The sequence below is a fragment of the Apodemus sylvaticus genome, chromosome 7 (genome assembly GCF_947179515.1).
Source record: "Apodemus sylvaticus chromosome 7, mApoSyl1.1, whole genome shotgun sequence".
Taxonomy (NCBI): domain Eukaryota; kingdom Metazoa; phylum Chordata; class Mammalia; order Rodentia; family Muridae; genus Apodemus; species Apodemus sylvaticus.
In genome coordinates this window covers 103057414-103081429 of record NC_067478.1, presented here as the reverse complement: position 1 = coordinate 103081429, position 24016 = coordinate 103057414, and positions in this window count along the sequence as shown.

Genomic DNA, 24016 nt, shown 5'->3' with positions numbered 1-24016 from the left:
ATTGTAGGCTATATTAACATATTAATTATTAATCAGAAAGAAAAGTTAATGCCCCACAGACTTGCCTTCAGGCAATCTGATGGCAACATTTTCTCAACTGAAGTTCCTTTCCCAGGATAACTAGGGCTCGTGTCAAGTTAACAAAACAAACAACAACAATACCTCCAAAGCAAAAACAAATAAATCAAACCAAACAGGACAGTTGTTTAGTATTGTCAAGTATAGCATTTTTGTTTCCAAAGCTCAGGGGAGATGTTTACACGTTGTGTCTCCTAATGATATTTATGTGAAGGGTTATTCTATGGACCATTCCACCCTAGCAAAGTTCATGGTTATAAGGGGACGCACATCTTCATGTTCACCTCCCATTTCTGGGTGGCCTGTTTCTTATGTCATTTGGGGAACTTGCCACCTCTCACTCAGCAGTCCTGGTTAATGTGATGTCATGAGTGCCAATGCGTGTATGAAAAAGATACTCTATAGGGAGCAGGTGGTTGGCAAACTTTCTTCATTTTGTGTCTTGGTAGAAGAAGGAAGTAACAAAAAAAAATTTTTTCAGAATTTAAAGGCAACATTTGAAACTGTTAAGGAGAAGGACATAGGCATAGAAACTCATTCCAAAACATTGATGGGGTGCAAAGACATTGATGGGGTGCAAAAATCTGCCCATTCTACCCTGATTTGGGAGCAATTGCGCGAGGCTTCCCTGCAGAGAACCTTCACTTGAGGAGCTGCTTGCCTCCCCTGCTCATCCCTGTATACATTCACAGCCGATATTCTCCTGTAAGGAAAGAGATTACAAGCCCCGTGACAGCCCGCAATGGGGAGACGCCTGGAATGAATGCCTCCCTCTTTGCTCTTCGTTTTAAAATAGATCAACCTGTATCATGCCTTGTATTTAATTTTACCTCTATTTTTTAAAAATGGCATAATCACAGGAGGATCCTATTGTCAACAGCATCCCTAAATTATGGTACAGAGGATAAGATGACTGCCCATTTTTTTTTCATGACCACTTTTACCAGTTCCACACTGAAAAATATGGAGACCAAAGCAGGAAAATTTTAGTTAGGCAAACTGCAAGATTAAGACAGCTCTCTAAAACTGTAATCTCTGCTCCCAGTACACCCTCTTCGGTACTCAGCAAAGATGTGAATCTGTGGAAGGAAGTTAGGTTTCTACAGTTCATAGGTAGAAACTTTGACCCTCATGATGTAAGGAGACAAAGACTGCCAAATGATTGGGACTGAAGTTGGGGGACCTCATAAGTAATCTCTGTGTCCTTCGAAAGGTTTTGTGTTTCCATCACAGAGGTAGTGAAGCCTACAGATGACTTGGGAATTGGCTCTTCTCTGGACACTGTACCTGCCAGGACTTTGATTGGGAACTTTTCAACCTCCAGACCTGTGAGGGATAAATTCCACTGTTTTATATGCTACCTGGTCTAAGGGATTCTCTTAGAGTAACCCAGACTTACCAAGACAAAAAGCTTGCAGTGTTCTTCCCATTCTCCAAGTAGGAAAACTAAGATAACAAAGAGGCTGAGGGGAGTTTCCAATGACAACAACTGCTACCATGCAAAACTAGGAATATCGCTTTGGCCCATGTCCAGGGACCCTGCTGTTTGGGCATGCGTCCTGAACCATGGAGACAGCCAGCCCAGGGGAAGTGAAGGTGAAGCACTCCCCGGGGGTGCTCAGCCCAGGGTCCCTAAAGACACTATGCAATTTTCCTGAGTAGCGAAGAAACCATCTCATTCAGCACACACTGGCGGTTCCAGCAAAAGTGCATCAGGCCTGGGAATTCCTTCCCCAATGGCACCTTACCAGCTGTTTCTAACACAGGATGCAATCACTGGCAGCAACATCACTCCCACCTCCTGAAATAGTAAACATCTGCAGAAAGACAGCCCATTAGTAACACCCCCCAAGTCGGCAGGTGGCGGGTTGGGTTTCTTCTAAGCTTTCCAGCATCTTTCCACACCCCTGGCAGCCTGTTGGAACAGGACCTGACACAGCCAGTGGGCAGCTCTGAGCTTCCTTTCCGTTGCTCAGCCCAAGGCACTTTCCCCTCCAGGAGCACCAACTCTGAGCTGTCACAGTGTTGTCAAACAGATGGGAGACAACCTCAAACCTGCTGAGGCCCTCTCGCAGGGATGTCGCAAGGATTTATGGGAGTAGAGCAAGGGCGGGTGAGTTTCTTGGTCACGAAGCAGTCACTTAGGGATCAGACATTTTCTGTGCGTTTCCTGTAGTTATTAGTAGAGTGCCTTCTACCCCATAGCTCCCCTTACTCTTGAGGCTTCATTCCAGGCAGCGTGGCAAGCAGCATGCTGACAGGAAAGTGGTTCCAACTAGCTGCCACTCCAGATGTCGTGAGTAGACTCACATAGAAACCCCATAGTATAGTTTCAGCTTGAATTCCTCAGTAGAGGGTTTAGTTCTATCTTGCAGTGACATACGAATTGCTACCCGTTTACTCTGGTGTTTCCATGTCAGAGGCAATTATGGAAGGGCTGCTGGGTTCTTGTAAGACCTCACAGCTTACAATCTCTATACACTGCACAGTGAGTGACACAGTGCGGTATTGCAGACCCTGGAGAAACAGGGCTGGGAGATGCAGGGACCCATGAGGAGGAGCAGACATGTAAGCCAGAAGGAAGCTATGAACATGTGAGAACAGAGACAGAATCAGTGTTTTCAGAAAGGACCTGCAGCCTGGATTTCCTTGATCACATATTGGAACAGTTTGGGGGTCTTATGAAAACAGAGATCTCAACCAGGTCTACAAAATTTATAAACTGCTCAGCTAGTCGCTAAAACCTTTGTCTGTCTGTGCCCTTGGAAAAGTCATTTCCCATACTAGCCTCCTATTTTCCTTCTAAAATGAGGACAAGCCTCTCAGGAAAAGCAAAGATGTCACTGATGAAATATTCTATCCAAAGACCCAGAGTCATGCTCCCCTCCATGGGGGGAAGGGTATATCCTTACTCAAGCTTACATTTTTAAATTTATAAAAGACTTGTCAAAACCCAGTCTGCCACCAACTGGGGAGGATAAATGCCCCCTATCTCTTTTTATTTATTTATTTTCTTGTAATTGACAGCAAATTCATAAAACAAAGAGGCCTTTTTTATTTCATTTTTTGTCAATAAACTTGGCAATGGAAATAACAATTTGAACAGCAATTTCCCCCTGGTCTGAGCTGAAATTGGCTCTGGATGAATTGTTTTTCAGTTTTCACATGCAAATTGTCTCCATACCCTTGCTTCTACAGATAGCTGGGGGCCATTCCCAGTTTCGGGAGGACTTGTCTGCCCAAACCTTTGGTTCCTGGTGAGAGCAGCCATTTATGCAGCAATGCCTCTGATACCCTCTGCTCAACTACCCAGTTAGAATAGGCTAGTCTGAAGAACTGCTAGGACTGTGGGTACCACATGGCTCTGGGCAAAGAGGATGCTGGCAGCCTTACCAATGCAAGGTGGAACTAGGTCTAGAATAAAGGTGTCTTGAGGTCAATTCAACCTTTCCCCAGTGGTAACACTGACCTTCCTCCTTCTCACGCCCAGATTTTCTGCTTAGGCTCTAGTCAAATCCTGAGATGGCAGCCCAGGTTTAAGTCTCCTAGACTGTAGATCATTTTTAGTTCAAAGTATTTTTTTTTATTCTAAGCAGCAGCACTTACCGCATACATATACACATAAAGAATATGTGTATATGTATGCGCTAAGTGCTGTATAGAATGAGGACATGCTGACAATTAATTATTCTTTGTTTAGCTAAAATATAAATGTAATTGGTCTCCTATGCAAAGCATAGGACCTGTGACATTTGACCACAAAAGCTCTCTCTGCCCACCAGAAGTTCTGTTCCTCACTCAGAATACTATACATCCAATCAAATGCTCTGCACTCTGGTCAATTGTCTCCCATGATGGTAGCATTGAAAATTCAAGATGACCCCAGCTTTAGGGAAACATACCATATGGAAATTCTAATCTTGGTTCCACCATATGAAAGCTAAGTTACCTTGTGTTAAACTGTTAATTTATTTAAGCCCTAGTGCATTCATCTATAAGGTATGAACAAAAATATTTACTACATGAAAAAGATAACCCACAGTATCAGATAATGTTTGTAAAATCTTTACTAAAGAACCTGGGATATGGCAATTATTGCTGTCATAAGTTTCTATGTTACTTCAAATATAAAATCAGTCAAACCAACAAATATAAACATCTTCTAATACATCATTGTATTTAACAATTGAACAACCATTAGATATATTATTATTCTATTTTAAAGAAGGTTAAGTACAATTACAGAACATACTGCAATTAAATATCAAAGCATGGAACTTGAATAAGAATGTTTTCAACCTTCTATCAGCTTGTTTCTAATTATATTTCAGTTATCTCGACCCTTGCCACTCGTGGATTATTATCCTACTGCAAGGTTGAGGGAAATATAAAATATAAAGTTCTTTCCAAACCTCAGTGCGGGATGCTATCTTTTCTCCTGAAAGTGGACTTTAGAAGCTCAAGGTCTGCCCTTACTTATCCTTGGTGGCAGGATATTCTTTAACTAGCTATAGGCTGGGTAAAAATCTAATTATACTGAAAGCTTACCAGCCTTCAAATCATAGGCACATGCTGTAGATGCTGACTCCATTTGATCCAGACAGACAGACTGCAAACTTCTTAGCACTATAGGCCTTCAGTATCTCCTCTCACAGTACTTTCTCCCAGTATCTGTTTTTAAAGCTATTATCTATTTCTTAAGTTCTTAGTAATTTTCTATAAACAATGTTTGTACTGGGACAAAGGTCTAAATTTCAGACATCTCTTTTCCCAGGCCTCATATCTCCCTGCCATTCTCCTTCCTGTCTATCTCTGAGAAGACAGTCACTTACAGAAGGCTGGGGAAATGTAAGAGCCTTCCAAGAGCTGTATCCTACACAGGCAGTGGCCACCCACTCCTTTCACCTGGGAAGTTGCTTCAAATTACAGTCATCCTTCGAAAGCAATGCCCAGCTTTTCTGATTTCTGCGTGTTGATAAGATCACGCTTTGATCACATAATTTTAAATTCCTCCTGCAGCAGTGATGGGTGAATAATACATTTATATGCAAACGGAATGGCACAGAAAAGCCCAACTTCCTATGTGTGGGAAGGGGTGTGTGGGGACCACTGTATTCTTCCCACTCCTTAGAGAAAGCCACATCTAAAACCCCCAAACCCATTTCTTTTCTAGCTTTTTTTTTTCTAGTGTGAATCATTCTCGAGAATTGTAACTTCCTCCTTGAGTAATCTAAAACACTCCAGGTTCATCTTTTTACTTTCCTAGCCCTACTTCTAATCAATTTCCTTTCACACATTCCTGTCCCCCAGATAAATCAAAGGCCAATTTATCTTCTTCTCCCCCATTCTCTGCCTCCTTTCATTCTGTCTCCGGCTCATCACTAATCAGCCGGTAGCAAGCATCTGCATGTACATCCAGTGCATATTTCATATTTCTTGTTTGCAGTAAAGAGCAGTACCTCAAATTCTTCAGATACTCTGGCAATGAGCAGAACTGCTATTAACAGCAAGGAAACAAAGTAAAATACTTAAGGCAATTAGAATACAATTGGAGCTGGTGATCCTAACGGTAACTAATAACATTTGTATACAGCTTTGCAGAGCCAGAGCACAGAACAACCTGAATTTCATTTGACCTTTACAATAGTGTGTACCCCAGTCCCACAATATGGTGTAGGCACAGAGGGGAAGTATGAAGGTAAAAGGGCATTTATTGCTAAATACAGGTGGGCTCGGATCACAACTCTGCTGGCAACGACTCTGCATCAGTTGTCGCATGGGTGACCTGGTTGGTCAGCGCTGTGCTGCATTAGAGTTCTCATCTCTCAATTCCTTATCACAATCAAAAATATATTTCATATAATTATTAATAATCTATACATACTGCCTGGCCTGTGGTTAGTGGGCTTTCATTTTTGTATGTGTGTGTACATATATGTATGTATGTATGCATGCATGCATGTATGTATGCATGTATGCATGTATGTGATGAAACACAGGCTACAGGCATTGTACAAGTTTATTCAAGGTCATAACAGCCCGTAAGTGGCAGAATTGGGTGTGAATTCAGGCATTCATTCAGTAATGCCTCTACCTCTACCATGACACCATGAACAGCATCTCTATCCAATTCTTAGACTTTAAGGTATATACTAATCCCTGAGATCTTGTTAATATGCAGATCTTGATACGGTTTAGTGATCTGAAATGTCATGCTTCTCACAGGCTTTGAGACTCTCCTGGCTCATCCTTTAGATAACAAAGGTAAAAAGCTGTGAGCATTAAACAAGTGTGTTTAGGGTGTTGAGTGTTGGCTGCATGCATGTTATGAGCCAGGTGTTCTGGCTCTGGAGCGGAAGACAATAAAGGAAACTCAGATGCATTTTCAAATGCTGATAAAAAAAGATGATGGAGAACCCTGAGAGATTTACTGAGAAAGATAACTTTGATCCAAGGTAATAGGGATCCTCTGTTACTTTAAAAATGAGCCATTAGTTTAACCTTGCAAGGTCGCGTTGTTACAGCATGAACTCTTTCAGGCTTGTCTCGAGCCTCTGTGTCCATTTGCCTTCCTCTTGCCTCCTCTGGAGTGTCTTGAGCTTCTCCCCAGATATCCAGAGGCCTGACGTTTAATTCCGGACTTCCAGCACCATTTGATAAGTAAATTATTTGTTTACTAATTACCCAATCCTGGGTATTCTGTTATCACAACAGAAAATGAACGAAGATAATGAAGTTTTAATGCAACCGATTTGATCTCAAGTCTTCCTGCTTGCTGATTCTCAGAGCTTCCGTCTCTTCATGTGTAAAGTACAGATCATCAATTTCAGGAGCCATGGCAAGGGTCAGCTAAGATAATACACACGGATGCCCTTTGAGAACTCTAAAGCACCACATAAATTAAGAAACAATTATTGTTAAGTTTCTCGTGCACTATCTGACCCATTAGCCCTGAATTAGTAAAGCAACAAAAGAACAGAATTTGATGAATTCATGGATATGAAAAGTAAAGAATAAATAACCAAAGGTTACCAGAGATCTAGAAGGATCTAAGAAAATAGTCATGCTGCTTAATGGGGAATGAGGGCTAGGGATCCACAGAAGGACTTCCAGGTTTCAGAGATGATAAATGTCCCTTCAACATTGCACATGTGGGGGTCAGAGGACAACTTTTAACACTTGGTTCTCTCTCTGCCATATGGGTCTTAGGGATCAAACCCAGGCAATCATTCAGGATTAGTAGCAGGTCCTGCACCCTCTGAGTCATCTTACTGGTCCACACCTAGTCAATCTTATGAGACTTGATCCCCTGAGTCCCAGGCAGAGTAGTTCACTAATTCTGTAAAGGAACAACAGGATTCATTTAAATTTTATCATTTCATTCTCACTGTATGAATCTGCCTATGTTCTGCTGAGTCCTGTCCCGCAACCTACAGGACAGAGAACAAGAGCCACTGCAAAGAGATAACATAGGTGCCACAAAAAAAAAAGGAGCTTACATAGCTCCTAGGCGCTCCTGCCCACTCTTTCTACCTTCGAAGCCACAGTAACCATTATAAAAAAAATAGCACTGAGAAGAGAGAAGTCTTGTAAGAATGTATCTGGGACAAAATACAGTGAATATTAAAGTTCAAATGAGCCCAAGAGGCCTTGAGTCCAAACCTTCCCCATCTATAGCACACCCTTCTACCATTATGCAAATGAGAAAAGCAAGGCCCACGGTGGAGTTTATTGATGGGCATCATTCCTTAGATGGACAGCTGTAATCCTCTTACCATCAGGGTTCTTCCAGAGACCCTGTAGGAAACTCTCCAGGAAACGAAGAAGGGAAAACTATACCTGCTGAATACAAATATGCTGACCTACAGAGGGTTGCTCTCTGGCTGAGGCCATTCTTTCCATCAAAGGGAAAAGTATATTCATTCCGAGCTGGACTATTAATTAAAATTCAGCGATGCTAATTTTACTGCCAACTTAGGAGATTCTTATTACATTTATTTTCCAGGTAATTGCTGCTTGTACAGGAGTTCAAATAGATGTCTTTTTAGATGGTGCAATAGATGAGAATTATAATCGTTACATTCCTCACCCTTCATTTTATTCCCTTCTAATTCTAAAGCAGGCTTCCTTAAATTATACCGAGAACTCTCTCCACTTCCTTCCCCCCTCCTTCCCCCTCCCTCCTTCTCTCTTTCTACCTCCTTTTCACCCACTCTAGCTCTCGCCTTTGCTCTTTCTTTCCCTAATGGTAGAATGCACAGAGGCATGAAATATCAAAATAGTTTCTGTTCTGTTCACAATTTTACAATACCACTTCCCTTCAGAGGAAGAACCCAGAATAAACCTTTCCGATGTATGGAAATGTACACCAAAGCACATTTTCCTAGATTGTCTGTGTCTTCTATCCTTCTGTAGCCCCAAATTACAGATGAACATGCAGATACTTAGAGTCACAAACCCCATCCTCCAATATCCCACAGTCAGTAAGTGGCAGGCTGGTGGGCTTAGGTTTTTTCCTTCCCAGTGGCTCCGTAAGAGAAGTCACCAGTGAGAGGTGAGAGGTTGTGTGTCCAGTCTTCTTGTTGGGAACAAATAAAACCTGCAGGAACAATCGCAGTGCCTTGTATTCCTAATGCGTAGGCCAGCATCACTAGCTTGGATAAAAGCATCTAAGTGAGAAGAGTGGAGAGGAACCACTCCCACTCCGACATTGGGGCACTGTTCTCCCCCTCCTCATGCCTTAGGACTTTCTTCTCTCCTCTTCACAGTGCTGAGCCCCACAAGGGTGGATAAGTTCACACCTGAAGGCAATCAAGCAGTCTTCTGGGCCCCGAGGAGAACCAAACTCAATGGCCTTCTTCAGGCTCAGGTTAGTCTTTGGGGAGCAGTGAGATCTGAGCTCCTGCAGAGTCAGCTTTGGGGCTGTTGGCTCTCACGCTCAGCAAGGGGCTTGGATCTTTGAACTTGAGCAACAATTAATCCTGCATGCCCGGGGAAGGTGACGCTTGACAGGGAATGCATACATTAATTTTAAATTTTCAGTGGTAGCTGCCATCTATTGTATCCTTATTATGTGCCAGGCATAATACTAAGCAATTTACATGCTTCATCTCCATTGTCTCAACAATCTTGTAAGATGGGAACTGTGATTATAATTAGCTCTTCTTTACAGGTGAAAAAGGAAAGAAAGGAAGAAAGAAATCCAAGGCTCAATAAGGGGAGTAACCAGTGATAAGTCATAGGACCAAACTTCATGGAGCTAGGATTTAACCCTGATCTCTCTGGCTCCCCCACAATAGCTCAATAAAGAACCTGTCTAGAAGTCTGGTTCAGTTGAAGTCTTTACAGGGCTGTAGAGTGGGATTATAAACATAGAAGAATAAAAGACCTTGTGTTTACAACAATGTCATTCAAACCAAGATTTACCCAAGAGGAGCCTAGTGTATCTATCAAGATCGTAGAAAAAATGGTAGCATTTTTCTTATGTTTGCTTATGTTTAATATCATTTTGTAAAAGCTTGTACATGTCGGGTTCATAATGTAAATATTAGTATGTTCACATGTACCTCATTTATAGATACACATATGAGAAGCATTTTCAAATTTATCTTACAGACAGGGATCAGAGGTAATCTACGTCTTGAGATGCAGACTTGTCTGATGTTAGGAATGAGGAAGGTAGTTGGAGGTATGTCTAACCCAATGCCCTGCTTCTCACAATTCTGGCTATGAGTTCTCTAAGGATTCTTGTAAGCTTTGTGACTTTGCAGCCTTACAAGAAGTTTTCTTTGCTGCTATTTCATAGCAATGGAGTCTTTCCTCAGACTCTAGTATACACAGATCAGTTTTCAACCAGTGAACCTTTGTTCATTCCATTGAGCCTGTCAATAGCAAACATGTGCAATGTGGTAGGTAGCAGCATTGCGCCAGACTGTTCCTTCCATGGGTGGCCAGAAACACAAACCTGTTAAACCCAGCAAAGCTCCACTCACGGACCTTAGAACCTCGTGAGAATCCTGCGCACACAGCTTCACTAGTAGCTAAAGTGTGTACTCAGGAGCCTGCAGCCTAGTGATGACCGCTTCAAGGTACATCTCTTCTGATCTCAGCATCTTCCACTAACTTCTCCTTTTGTATTTATGAATTGAAAATACCTCCAGTCAACAGGACAGAGTTGGAGAGCCTCCAGAAGAAGATTGCCTGGCCCTGGCAGGCAGCAGGTGATATGACAAAAGATGTGAGGTTTTCCTGTTGGCTTGTGGGTGGGGTAATCATAAGGACCCACAAAAACTGGAACTTCAACTCCTCCATGAGTAATCCTGTAGTCATGATGACCATCCTCTTGACTATCATTATTTAGTAGAATAGACACTGTTTCTAATTCTATTTCCAAGTTCCTCTAATATGTTTTTATTGACTCTTGAGCACTGGTCGAGGCTATTATTTATTCACCAGTCATAGCTGTAATAGTTGCCAGAAGCAACTCATCCAGTAGGTTGTCCTTCACAAGTACATTCTAGGAAGCACTTGAGTTAGCAGTCTAAATACAGCATTAGGAGGCATGATAGATCAGAAGTAAGATTCTGCTTTGCCAGACGTGAAAGGGGTGCTGGTTGGAAGGGACCATTGTCCCAGTCTGTGAATGAGGCTGGTGTTAGTCCCTTAGAGAAATGTAGTACAGACCAGATGAAACTCAAGTAGCACTGTCAGCTGTACTGGCTGGTTTTGTGTGTCAACTTGATACAGGCTGGAGTTATCACAGAGAAAGGAGTTTCAGTTGGGGAAGTGCCTCCATGAGATCCAACTGTGGGGTATTTTCTCAATTAGTGATCAAGGGGGGAGGGCCCCTTGTGGGTGGTACCAACTCTGGGCTGGTGCTCTTGGGTTCTATAAGAGAGTAGGCTGAGCAAGCCAGGGGAAGCAAGCCAGTAAGTAACATTCCACCCCCCCCCCATGGCTTCTGCATCAGCTTCTGCTTCCTGACCTCCTTGAGTTCCAGTACTGACTTCCTTTGGTGTGGAAATGTAAGCTGAATAAACCCTTTCCTCCCCAACTTGCTTCTTGATCATGATGTTTGTACAGGAAAAGAAACCCTGATTAAGACAACAGCTCTGCTCTTCACCACTGTCCTGTTTCCGTGACATGTCTACCATAGGTAATGGACAGAGATACTTCTGCCAGAACTTTGAGAATTAACGACCTCCCTATCCTAAAAAACTGTCCCTCAAGCAACATTTGACTTGTCATAAATTCCACCACTCCTCAGCATGATGAAATAGAAGCAAAAGTCCAGCATGAAGAGAGGGACAGAGCTTCAGATACACACAGTTTGTTTGATGTTGTGCCTTGTATAGGTAGCCCTCTGGCCACAGCTTCCACTCTCCTACTGATATACCTGGAATCACCTCTCAGTGACACAACTGAGGTCTTTGTTTCAGGTTGTTCCCAAGGAGGCCCAGTTTTAATTGTCATTACTCTAGCTACTATTTTGAAACAGAGCAAATCATGAAGAAAGGATGCTAACAGTTATCTCATAAAATTCTTGAGCAACTAAGGGCCACACTTCTAAACACTCTACCATTTTTCATATGCCCTCATCTTCACAATAATAGCCTCAGGGAATCATGTTGCCTGTTTCTTCCATGGATTAATACATGCTGTTAAGAATATGAAATAGGTCAAGTCACTAAACCAGAGAGAATTCCCCATTGCTTATTGTACTGTGTCAACCTCTGCAAAGCATATTCACAATTACAGCACCATACTTGCTCTCAAGTTAGAAACATAGGCATAGGAAATATGGGGCAACGAGCTTTTAACCTGTGCCATTTTAACAGAAGTAAGTCTTTTCAACTATTGGCCACTTGGCATAAAACCTGTTGAGTTGGTGGACCTGGTCCCTCTGTCTAGACGGAGCCTCTGAGCCCTCTGAAGCATTAGTGGGCAACTCAGAGAAGTCTGTGAAGAACTGTCCTTGGTCAAACCTTTATCTTAATGGCTGTTTTATATCATACCAGCTGCTGCCACAAACCTCAACAATGCCTCATTGGTCTGAGTATTCAGGAAAGTAGTCTGTTGATAAATTAATGTGTTAACCACTTTATGGCACTTGGAAAAATATCTGAATTTTAAAGGTAGAGAATTATATTTTGGCTCAGGTTTCTATGAGTACAGCCCATGATCCACTCAGCCTGTGATGAGGCAGGACACCATGCCAGAGGAAGTGTATGACTGAGGAAGCTGCATTCCTCATGGAAGCAAGGAAGGTTGGGGAAGAGACTAGGAATGAAGTATATTCTTTTTTTGGGGGGGGGGTTGGATTTGCTTTTTTCAAGACAGGGTTTCTCTGTATAGTCCTGGCTGTCCTGGAACTCACTCTGTAGACCAGGCTGGCCTCAAACTCAGAAATCCGCCTGCCTCTGCCTCCCAGAGTGCTGGGATTACAGGCGTGCGCCACCACTGCCTGGCATGAAGTATATTCTTCATGGTAAACACTCAGCAACAATCTATATTATCCAAGTCGGGCCCATTTCCTAGTTTCTACCACCTTCCAGTTACATCCTCAAGTCATGAATATATCCAAGGATCAGTTTACTGATCTGTCTATAACTCATATATAACAATCATTCCCAATAGCCTTAGCTCTGAGCATTTCATTGACCAAGCTTCAACCCACGCCTGGGAATGGAAAGATACTGTCTCTAAACTGTAACACTTGACGGAATGGAACTGAACCTGAACAATGGCTGTATTTTAGAACATTTCACTAGGATGGGCCTGAATCAAGTCTCTAGCTATGGCAATGATCACATGGCTGTGATTCCTTAGCTCCTTTTGTTTCCACCATATTTATCTTATTCTTCTTATAGCTATTCCTTATTAAGCATGTCTCTGGCTGGCCCAGTTCAAAATACTACATCAGTACCATCTCTGGAGGTTAGAGAAGGATCTACAATGAAATCTTTAAATACCCAGACTTACTGAACCTGAACCTACAGATCTGGAGTTTGGGGAGCACATAACCATACATTTATAAACCAATTGGATATTTCAAATACACCAGGTTTTCACTCAACTTTTCATTTGGAAAATGTCAAACTTACAAAAATAATAATGGAATGATGAACACACCTACATACTCCTCATCTAGACCAATTATGAACATTTTACTGCATGTTTTTTTCATCTCGTTCTCTCTCCTCCTATATCAAAAATAATTTGGAACTAAGTTGTAGACATCATGACACTTCCTTCTTCAATACTGCAGCACATATTATCTAAGAATAAAGATGCTCTCCTACATAGTCTCATTGCCACAATCAGCCCTGAGGAAATGAATATCAGTTTCATAATATTACCAGAGCTTGTTGTCTATGTCTTAGGCATATGCTTATGTTGTTAGACCAAACATTGAATTTTCTCAGCTGCAGATATGGTACAAGTGTAGAGATAGAAAGAATCTACAATGGTTAGCAAAACTAAAAGGGGGCTCCTCAATCAGGAACTAGGATCTTATGGTCTGGGAAAGTCAAATAAAGAGGAGGAAGAGAGGGCGTGCTCAATAGAAATATTCAGAACATACACAGGAATGTATAGAATGGGAGTCAACGTGACCTTCAGTGAGGTGGTAACTGAGTAGAGATGGCAGACTGGGATTCTCTGCTGGTTTTTTATTTTTATTTATTTATTTTTTGATCTCTGCAATGTAACATTTTATTTATTTTTAATTAGATATTTTCTTTATTTACATTTCAAATGTTATCCCCTTTCTGATTTTCCCTCTGTAAACACCCTATCCCATCCCCCCTCCCCCTGCACACCAACCCATCCACTCCTGCTTCCCTGTCCTGGTATTTCCCTATACTGGTGCATCAAGCCTTCTCAGGGCCTCTCCTTCCTTTGATGTCCAACAAGGCCATCCTCTGCTACATATGCAGCTGGAGCCATGGGTCCCTCCATGTGCACTCTTTGGTTGGAAGTTTAGTCCCTGAGAGCTCTGGGGATACTGGTTGGTTCATAATGTTGTTTCTCCAATGGGGCAACAGCTCCTTCAGCTCCTTGGGTCCTTTTCCTAGCTCCTCTTTTGGGGACATTGTGTTCTATCCAATGGTTTGCTGGGAGCATCCACTTCTGTATTTGTTGGGTACTGGCAGAGCCTCTCAGGAGACAGCTTTATCAGGCTCCTGTCAGCAAGTGCTTGTTGGCATCCCCATTAGTATCTGGATTTGGTGACAGTATATGGGTTGGATCCCCAGGTGCTGCCATCTCTGAATGGCCTTTCCTTCAGTCTCTGCTCCACACTTTGTCTATATATCTCCTCCCATGGCTGTTTTGTTCCCCTTTCTAAGAAGGACCAAGTATCCATGCTTTTGTCTTACTTCTTGTTGAGCTTCATTTGGTCTGTGAATTGTATCTTCGGTATTCTAAGCTTCTGGGCTAATATCCACTTATCATTGAGTGCATAGCATGTGTGTTCTTTTGTGATTGGTGAATTTCCTTACTTAGGATGACATTTTCTAGTTCCATCCATTTGCCCAAGAATTTCATGAATTTGTTGTTTTTAATAGCTGAATGGTATTCCATTGTGTAAATATACCACAGTTTCTGTATTGGTTCATCTGTTGAGAGACATCTGGGTTCTTTCCAGCTTCTGGCTATTATAAATAAGGCTGCTGTGAACATAGTAGAGCATGCTGGACACACCTCATGGTGTCATAGTACATATAACAGTTTAATATATATATAGATATAAGATATAATAAGATATAGCAATTTAAACTACCAAAAGACATGGTGCCCACATTCTAAGAAAAAATTGAGCCAATGGATTTATAACAGTTCTGTGCAAATTTTAAAGCACATTCTGGTGAACTATAAAGAACAATGTTTGAAGGTTTGGGGTCAGAATTAGTTTGGAAAATTCATCACTGATTGAAATGGATTCAAATACTGATTCTATAAACATTCTCTGTGCACATATTATGTGCCAGGTTGCCAATCTAAACATAGGAAACAGAAGGTCTGAAAGAAAAATTAGACAAGGTTCCTGATGGAATTTCGATTCTTACGAGTACGTGTGTTGGATGGGAGGGGGCCCAAGAATGACTTGATAGTCAAGTAAATAAGTAAATGAGAAAACATTCAATTGCTGCTGATATGGCCCCCATGAATATAAAAGGAACAGGTTTCATATTGATTGACAGTTACTTTAAGTTGGTTATTCAGAGAAATTAACATTTAAAGCAATGTTAAACTAGAGCCAGCTACCAACTTCAAAGAACAGATTGTCAAAATTTACTCAAGTTTGTGAGCTACATGATATTGCTAGGGTGACTTTAAATAGTCCACAGCATTGTATTTAGACAAGTTAGTCAAATGCTATAAGCCAAGGCTTCCTTTTCCCAGAGAGGTGGCTGTTTAACATGGACCAGCACACCACTGCATTACAATCAAACCTCAAGGACAGAAAGACATCGATGGGACTCACCAGAAGAAAATAGCCCAGAAAGTAGGTGCATTGTTCTAAAAAGGACAATAATCTTGCAGGCTCTGTGAACACAAAAAGCTCGTGAATGGTGATGCAGAAGAGAGAGGCACAGGTCAGGACAGAACTGAGAGGAAGCATGGTCATTTGGAGCCATACTGGCCTGGTATGGGTCATTGGGGGTTTTTATTTCAACATGATCGAATGCACTGTATGTTCCTAGGTATATGAACAGCAGAGTTTGAATTGTGTCTTCAGACAGATTCGATTGTTGCAGAATCATTTGGAGGAAGAGTGACAGAGAAGAATGGAGCTAAGGGTTTAGCACTTATAAAGCAATGTATGTAAAAATTATTCATTGCAGCACTGCAATGTCAAAATATTGGAAACAGCCTGAATGCCCATCAATAACAGAGAAAGTAAATTCATAATGGTGTAGTCATAGAATGGCACTGCTCAGTGGTTATTTAAAGAAAAAGAAGACAGTCCTTACTTACTGTTAAGAAAACATCCCTAACATATTAGTAAAGATAAAATTGGTAGAACTGAATCTAAATAATGCTGTTATTTTTGAACAAATCAGTAAAGATATAAATTATAATTTTTCAAATAGTTGACTATGTGCACATTATATATCATCTGATAGGGATTTTAAGAAATGAAGGATCAAATCAGGTTAAAATGGTTGTCAAAGTTGCCAGTCTCATACGATTTGTCTGCACTATGGTCATTTTTCATTAGATTGTACTTTCAGAAAATAGATGAGGTGCAGTATTGTGGGAGATAGCTTTCACCTTATGACCACTATGTTTTATTAAAACATGATTTTTTTAAACATGTATTTTGTTAAGTGTAGAGAAATTTTAATCCAGCAACATGGCTACTCTGGCAAGGGATCATATATCTGGCTGGCATGCAGACAGGCCACACACCTTTGATTCCTCTGTCTCAAATACAGACTTGCCCGTAGTACACATCTCTAATCCCTAATAATGATGTCCAGTTGAGGGGCAGATAAAGTGAAAATCAGAGGGAGATTTGAGAGAATGAGCCAGAGATAGGATATGCACAACTCTTTCGAGAACAGCACAGGAAAGAGAGGAGACCTAAAAAAAAAAAAAAAATCAGGGAGAGGGACAGGGACAGGGAGGGAAGGAGAGAGGGAGAAAAGGAGGGAGGGAGGGAAAGAGGGAGGGAGAGAGAGGGGGAATGGAGAGGGAGAGGCAAAGGCAGAGGCAGAGGATAGAAGAAGAGGGAGAGGGAGAGGGAGAGGGTGAGGGAGAGACTGTTTACAGGGATAGTTTTACAGAGACAGACTGCAGGTGAAGATAGAACAAACAAAAGAATGAAAAGGAGCCAGAAAATTAGGACATATTGTCTTAGTTAGTATGAGGCCAAGCAGAGCAATTCAGTGAGAAGCAGATAGAATACAATTGGAATTAGTCAGCTTGGAGAGGAATTTTGAGCCATAACAGCTAAGTTGCACCAGTCATCCCGAGTTCAGAAAGAGCTAGAAAGGGTGAGCTAATTTAGCAGTAAGTCTCAGAGTCTGAAACATTATAGGCCTAGATCAGATTGTACAGAGGCTAGACACTTCCAGGCCTAGGCTTAGGGATAGATAGAACAAGAAAGAAATGCTTTGGGCTCAGTCCAATCTGTGAATTAAAACAACTTGGATACAGCTTTCGTCTCATCCTTCCATCTGAGAAATCAAAGTTACTTTTAGAGTTAAGTATTTTAATTACATAGCCCGCTAATTGAAAGATAGATAATAGATGGAAGATAAATAGATGATAGATGGATAAATACACACAGAAAGAAAGATGGATGGATAGATAGATAGATAGATAGATAGATACTTGGTAGATGGGTAGATTGATAGAAAATGATAGAGGATAGATGGATAAATATATGTAGATAGAAAGAGAGTAAGAGAGAAAGAAAGGAAGGAAGGAAGGAAGAAAGGAAGGAAGGAAGAAGGAAAGAAGGAAAGAAAGAAAGGAAGAAGAGAAAAACTCTTACCAAGTCCAAGCTGATGTTTGCAGCAGCTGGAATTAGAACAGTAATGAAGATTAGAAGAAGGGCTTGCAATGGATTTCTGAGGCATGGTTGATAGGACTTGCCATTAGATTTTATGTTCATGAGGATCCAATTACACCCCCTCCCTCCAAAAAATTAAAAGAAGCAAAGCAGGCGTCCTCCATCCTCATTTAAGCAATTAAGTTCAGTTTCTTGAGCAACTAAGTCAGCGGCGCTGCCACAGAGATAGCTCAGAAGAAGCAGCACCTTAGCAGGGAAAATTAAGATTCTGGAATCCATCTCTGTGAGAGGTCCTTTGGATGCTCAAGTGGATGAGTCACCCAGAAACTTGGAGAAACAGATCTGGAACTGATACTGGCCCTGAGGATTTTGTGCCATGAGGCTGCGTACCTTCTGAGTTGTTGAAAGGACAAAGAAGGGTTTTCTTGTTTGCCTGTTTGCTTGTCATTTTGAGACAGTCTTTCTCTGTGTCCTGAACTCTCTATAGACCAGACTGGCCTAGAACTCAGATATCCTACTTCCTCTGCCTCCTCAGTGCTGGAATTGAAGGCACGTGCTACCACCACCTAGTGAGGTAGACACTTTAAGGGATTTAAAAAAGAAAAACTGTGAAAGGATTCTGGAACATTTCAAGTTCCCTTTTTGACCCCCTACCTCCTAAAATTCCAAAGGCATTGCACATAGATAAATCAACTAGGATGCCAAAGAACCCAAGGACATCAGAACCAGTTTTGTGTGTAAGTGCCCCGGCACCTCCTTATCATGTATTTATTCAAAGTCTTCCAAGGATGACACTGTCATGGTGCTACCAAGAGCAGCTTTCTGCCTATACAAGGTCATTCAGAATGTCATCAGCTACACATCCTCCTGCTTTCAGTGGGAGGTGCGTAGGCACAAAGTAAGTTCAAATAGGGGCAAAACTGAAATGCTTCTATTTTCCTCCCAAAACTAGCGAAAATCAAACCTTTAAAAAAAAAATAACTCAAAGAGAAATAGAGCTAAGCTATTGAAGATGGCAAGACGGTGACCTGGTCATCTATGGGACAGGGAATAAAAGTGTAGGTGACAAAAACAAGATAAATGGAAGTGCGATCAAAATAAAAAGCTTTGTGAGATCTAATGGTTGGGATTCTCTGCCCGGGATTCAGGCTCAGCACCCAGCAGGGTTTGAAGTGAGCTCAGCTGTGGGGAGACAAGCAGTGTCTCTGTGTGTTTGCAGAAGAAGCCTGAAAATCCAGGCTCTGAACACACCAAGTGCACTGCTCTTCAGAGAAGGCAATCCCCAAGCGCTGCGGGTGAGTGTCGGGCTGTTAGCCTCGCATCTTCTCTCAGTTCTAAAAATGGATAATTAAATTCTATCACTCTAATGAAATCTCCCCCTGCATTTATACTGGAGAGGTAGTTCGTGGTGAAGTCATGAGACTGAGAGGAAGATCACCCTAAGCAGGGGTCATCTGTGGAGCACAGGACAGGAATGAGTTGAGCCACCAGTGAACGAGTGTGAACCCCAATACAGCTCAGGTGAGATATGCAGGACCAAGCTGGAATAAAACTAGATAAAACCAGCTCTTGTTCTTTGGATCTTAGGCTGTCCCCACTGAACAAAAACCGCCAGATAATTGACAAATGTGTACTTCATTTGGTGTTAGGAACATCTGGTCTCCCTTCACCCTGGAGAGATATACACATAAATTGCTAGGTTAATAGCTCTCTTGTCTCTTCAGAAATCTTCCAGACAAGAGGATAGAGCTGTGTATGAATGCATACGCCATCCTGTTCTTCTTTGCTGCTATTATTGGACCCATGAGTGACAAGGAAAGAGACAGTATGAAACATTTGCAAAGAAACGTGAAATGTATTTATTAATGTACATTCGTGAGGTTGTGTCAAAATCTGAGAGCTTGGTGTATCGAATGTTATGAAAACTCTTACTGCAAAAGGGAAAAATAATTAACTGATGTTCCCTCTTTGGGTATGAAGAGATTATCAAAACCATTGGGGTCTTCTTAACACCTGTAGAAGTTTCCAGGGGTACTTGAAACAGCAGAAGCCCAGGAAAGTTTGATTTTTAGAATCTGTCTCATTCTTCCCACCCTTCTAAATACAACCTGCTACTGACCCTTGCAGGGAGTTCATAAGAAGTGGAGATCCACAGAGATACTAAAGAATGTACATTCAGATCATAAGCCTATGGCAGGAGCGAGGGGTAGGTGGGGGAGGAATGAATTAAGGGAGGGAGCGTGACAGCCAGATGCACTGATTCCCTAGTTACCCGTGCCCTCCTGGCTTCTCACCTGATGAACTTTTCACACCAGAAGAGGGGAAGCTCGTCAACTTTTCCCCTCTCTGCGTCTTCCATCTTCTGCCTCTCACCTAATTTTTGTGCGCACAACCTGGACTGGTGTTATTCTCATTGCAACTTTTTCTACAAAGCTCAGGCGCCCTGAAGTGACTCCGGAGCCCATGTTCACTCAGGTAGAACGACCTGCTTCTGGCTTCGGCAGCAGTGCCTTCAGAGCGTGGGAATGAGGAAGCGTCCCGGCTCCTTCTGTGATTCGAGCAGCCTGGATCTGCTCCCACTTTGTCTTTCCAGGACAACTTATCAGTGCCCCCCCCCACTCCATTGTACCCTACTGCACCCCAGTCCCCAATATCTAGAAGATAATGGAAATATAGGTGTTGGGAACAGCTCTGAGTAGGCCTTAGCAGAATTCTGTAGATCCAACATTAGCACAGAGAGCAAAGACTTTTTTGCAAATAGTTCTCCTTCCATCTGCATACTTAAGGAAATACAGAAAAGGGACTATGTCAGAGTGTCCACTTTCTCAATATTTCATGATTAACAGACTAAACTTATGTGGAGATAACTAAATGCTGCAATTACCTGGCAGGGTTTTTGCATTGTGCAGTAAGCTCCTCTCTTCTTGAAACAATGCATTTGAGTGTTGCCTGAGCTCACACAGGAATTTAAGACCTTTAGATCAGTAAGCCAGCTAAAGCCTGGACATCAACTCTGGTTTAACCACCATTTATTTGCAAGCTGTGTTGTCATCAGGCCTATGTGATGAATTTACAAAAGAAGAGACATAGGCAAGCACATGAAATATAAGATGATTCCCTGTCTTAACTACTTAAAGCCTATTACCAAAATAGGTGTGCAATGTTGCTGTTATAAATATCATCCTTAACACCTTTTGATTCTTTTTACTCTGAAGTGTCCAACCCATTATGGAACAAAGAAAGGCCGCCTTTGAAATCTCACTCACCTCGGCTTCCTCAGAGATGGATGAGGCCCCTGAGCTCAGCCTTACATAAAAGCACGGCATTGCACGGCTGTAAATCTGTTTTACATCAGCTTTTATGTGAATCAGGCCTGGGCTGGGCTTCATTATCTTTTTTTTTCTTCTTAGCTAAAAATAATAATAAGTAGTCTCCAGCTAACTCCAGCTGCTTTGCTTTGTAAATAGCACACACACGATCACTTTTGCACAAAGAAATCTCCTGGGAAGCCTAGGACCCTCCGCCTTGGATCTATTACTATGGTAGGTGCCATTGACCTGGTGGGGAAACTTTTCTTGGGCCATCTTCCTGCTCTGTGCTCCATGCAGTGCCTCAAAGTCTCTGGCCTACCATGCTTTGCTCTGCAGGGCTCCCAAAGGCCCTGACTTTGAAGTGGTAGGTATCTAAAATGCTCGTGTTTATACCCTGGGAGAAAGTTTAATTGTCTGTTTCTCAGGCCCGGTTTGGATCTCCACAGAATCATACTAAACTGTGTTCCAATTTTAATTAGTAAGGGTTTTGGTTCTCAGCTGGAGGGTGGTGGCACACACTTTTTATCCCAGTATTTGGGAGGCAGAGGTAGGCAGATCTTTGAGTTTGAGGCCAACTTGGTCTATAAAGTAAGTTCCAGGAGGGCCAGGGCTACACAGAAACACCCTGTCTTGTGGGCAAAAGGGATAAAAAGAGTTTTAGTTCTCAAATAGATCACATTTACATGGACCTTGTACCTGCCCAAGTTCAGCCCTTTTGCCACCATTTTGTATATGTGTGTGTGTCCCTATATATGTATGTATATATACATATATATGCATCTTTAATCTTTTCTATGTGTACATAAGTGAAGCAGGTGCATCTCCACCATACATGTGGAAACCACAGGACAACTTTGGGTGTCTGTCCTTGTATTTTTCCTTGCCCGAGACAAGGTCCCTAGTGGTTCACTATTGCATATGATAGAATAGTTGGCTCAAAGTTTCAGAGGGATTCTCTCACCCCCCCCCCATCTTGCCATAGAGATGCTGGAATTACAGACACATTCTAATAAGTCAGTTTCACATGTATTCTGGGAATCTTTGCTAGGTATTCATGCTTGCATGGCAAGGGCTCTACCCACTGAGCAATCATACCAGCTCTGGGATTCTATTTTCATCAACCGATGGTAATTTAATTTGATGAAAGCTGATGAAGAGGAAACTGCTAGGGAGCAGACCTTTGGTGATAGGGTTGAGAAAATGAGGGTTTGATTTTGTTTTGTTTTTCTCTACACTATGGTTTTTCTTGCTTCTAAAATGACAAAGTCATATCAAGTTTCATCTGACTCTGGAATTCTCTGAGTCAATGTTCTTAATGGTCAGCTGAGCCACAAGATAAGCAGATGAGAATTGTCAACTATCAACAGTGTTTCACTGGTCTAGGATCTCTGACAACTAAACCTAGAATTTTCCTTTGTTGATAGATGATCTCCCTACAAGAGATATTCAAGAAAATGAAGCCTTCATCAGAGCTGAGGAGCATCTATCTAGCAACACTTTAACAGGGTGGAATATTGATAGGTAGACCCTCTGAAACTATCCATTCACCTCTGGCCTCACCTAAGTAGCAACTGAAATCAAAGTATAGATGTTAGAAAGGGAGTAAGCAACCAAGTACCTAATGGCCAAGTAGAGAAGAGCTTCAATACATGGGCACTACCAATACATAAAAAAAAAATCTTACTGTATTTCTTAGAGCAGTCAGCAAGGCCAACTAATGAAACAAGTACACAAAGTCATAAACTACAATGGTTAGCAGGTGGGGTGAGGCTCAGGTTGTCTCTGTGGAACTCCAGAATCTCTGAACTGACAGGGAATAGGCACAGTAGAGAGGGAATGGAACCCAAATGAAAATAACCAAAGAGGTTGAGAATAGGAATTTTTATTTAGGCATAAGGGCCTTTCCTTCATTTGGTTCTTCCCGGCCTCCTCCATGACTCCGCGCTACCATTGCCAGGCATTCAGTCTATTGAAGAGCACTTGGCTTATGTGGAGAACCAAGGACAGGAAAGAGAAGTATTAAATTGACCAGGAAAGGGACAAAGGATTGCTGAAAGGAAAGTATGTGCCTTCTAGAAAACAGGGGAAGTTTTCATGGTCACCACCATTTTGGTCTCAGGTGTGTGTGTGGGGGGGGGGGGGATGTGAGCAGATACTAAAGATAATGCAGAGTGGCCAGTACCTAACACTAAAACACAAAGGGAGAAGCACCCAGACTTTAAAGGAAGAAGCCAACAAGGAGGAGTGAACCATGATGGCAACTGAGAGCTAGAGATCAACCCAAGAGAGCTACCAGCCAAAGCATGCAAATCCTGAAGCAAAGGTAAACAAACAGGTTATTAGCAAAGTAGTTGTACTAGAATGTCCAGTGCTAAGGGCATGAGTCTTTACACTTACAAAGCTCTTAAAGTACTCAGCATAAACCAGAGGAAAGACATGTGTTTTCTAAACCACATCACAAGCCAGGGGTTGGGGTGGCTCATTTGTAATCCCCGGTACTTGGGAAGCTAAGGCAGAAGAATTGTTGTGAGGCTGAGATAGACTTGGGCTATATAGTGAGTTCCAGGCTAGCCAGCCTACACTATATACACAAACATTGTCAAAGGTACAATTAAAAATAAGTAAAATTAAAAATAAGTAAAAAATTAAAAATTTTTGTGTTAAAATTAAAATAAGTAAAAAAATCAGCCACAAAAGGGTCTGGTGGGGTAGTGACAAGTGACCTCCAGAGGATGGGGATAAATCCTATAACTTACCTGTTTCCTATTTGCCATGGGACGCAGCAAAGTTAGAAAGTCCTGCTGCCAAGATACAGGTTTGAAAGTAATATTTATATTCCAAATTCTGTGCCCACTTGGACAATTGGCCAACCCTACCAGAAGATTAGAAACATCCCCTGGGTGAAACAATTTTATTTAAAGAGGCTTCTTTCTTGAAAACCTGTTTGGGGCTTGATTTCCATATGTAGCCAGTCCCAGAATAGGAAACCATGGGATCCCAGAAACAGTGGATTACTAAGTGATCCTTGGATGCCATCCCACCAGCCCTAGTGTCTGGGAAACCTAATGAGTTAAGGCCGTGGAGACTGGAGGAAAAGGACAGG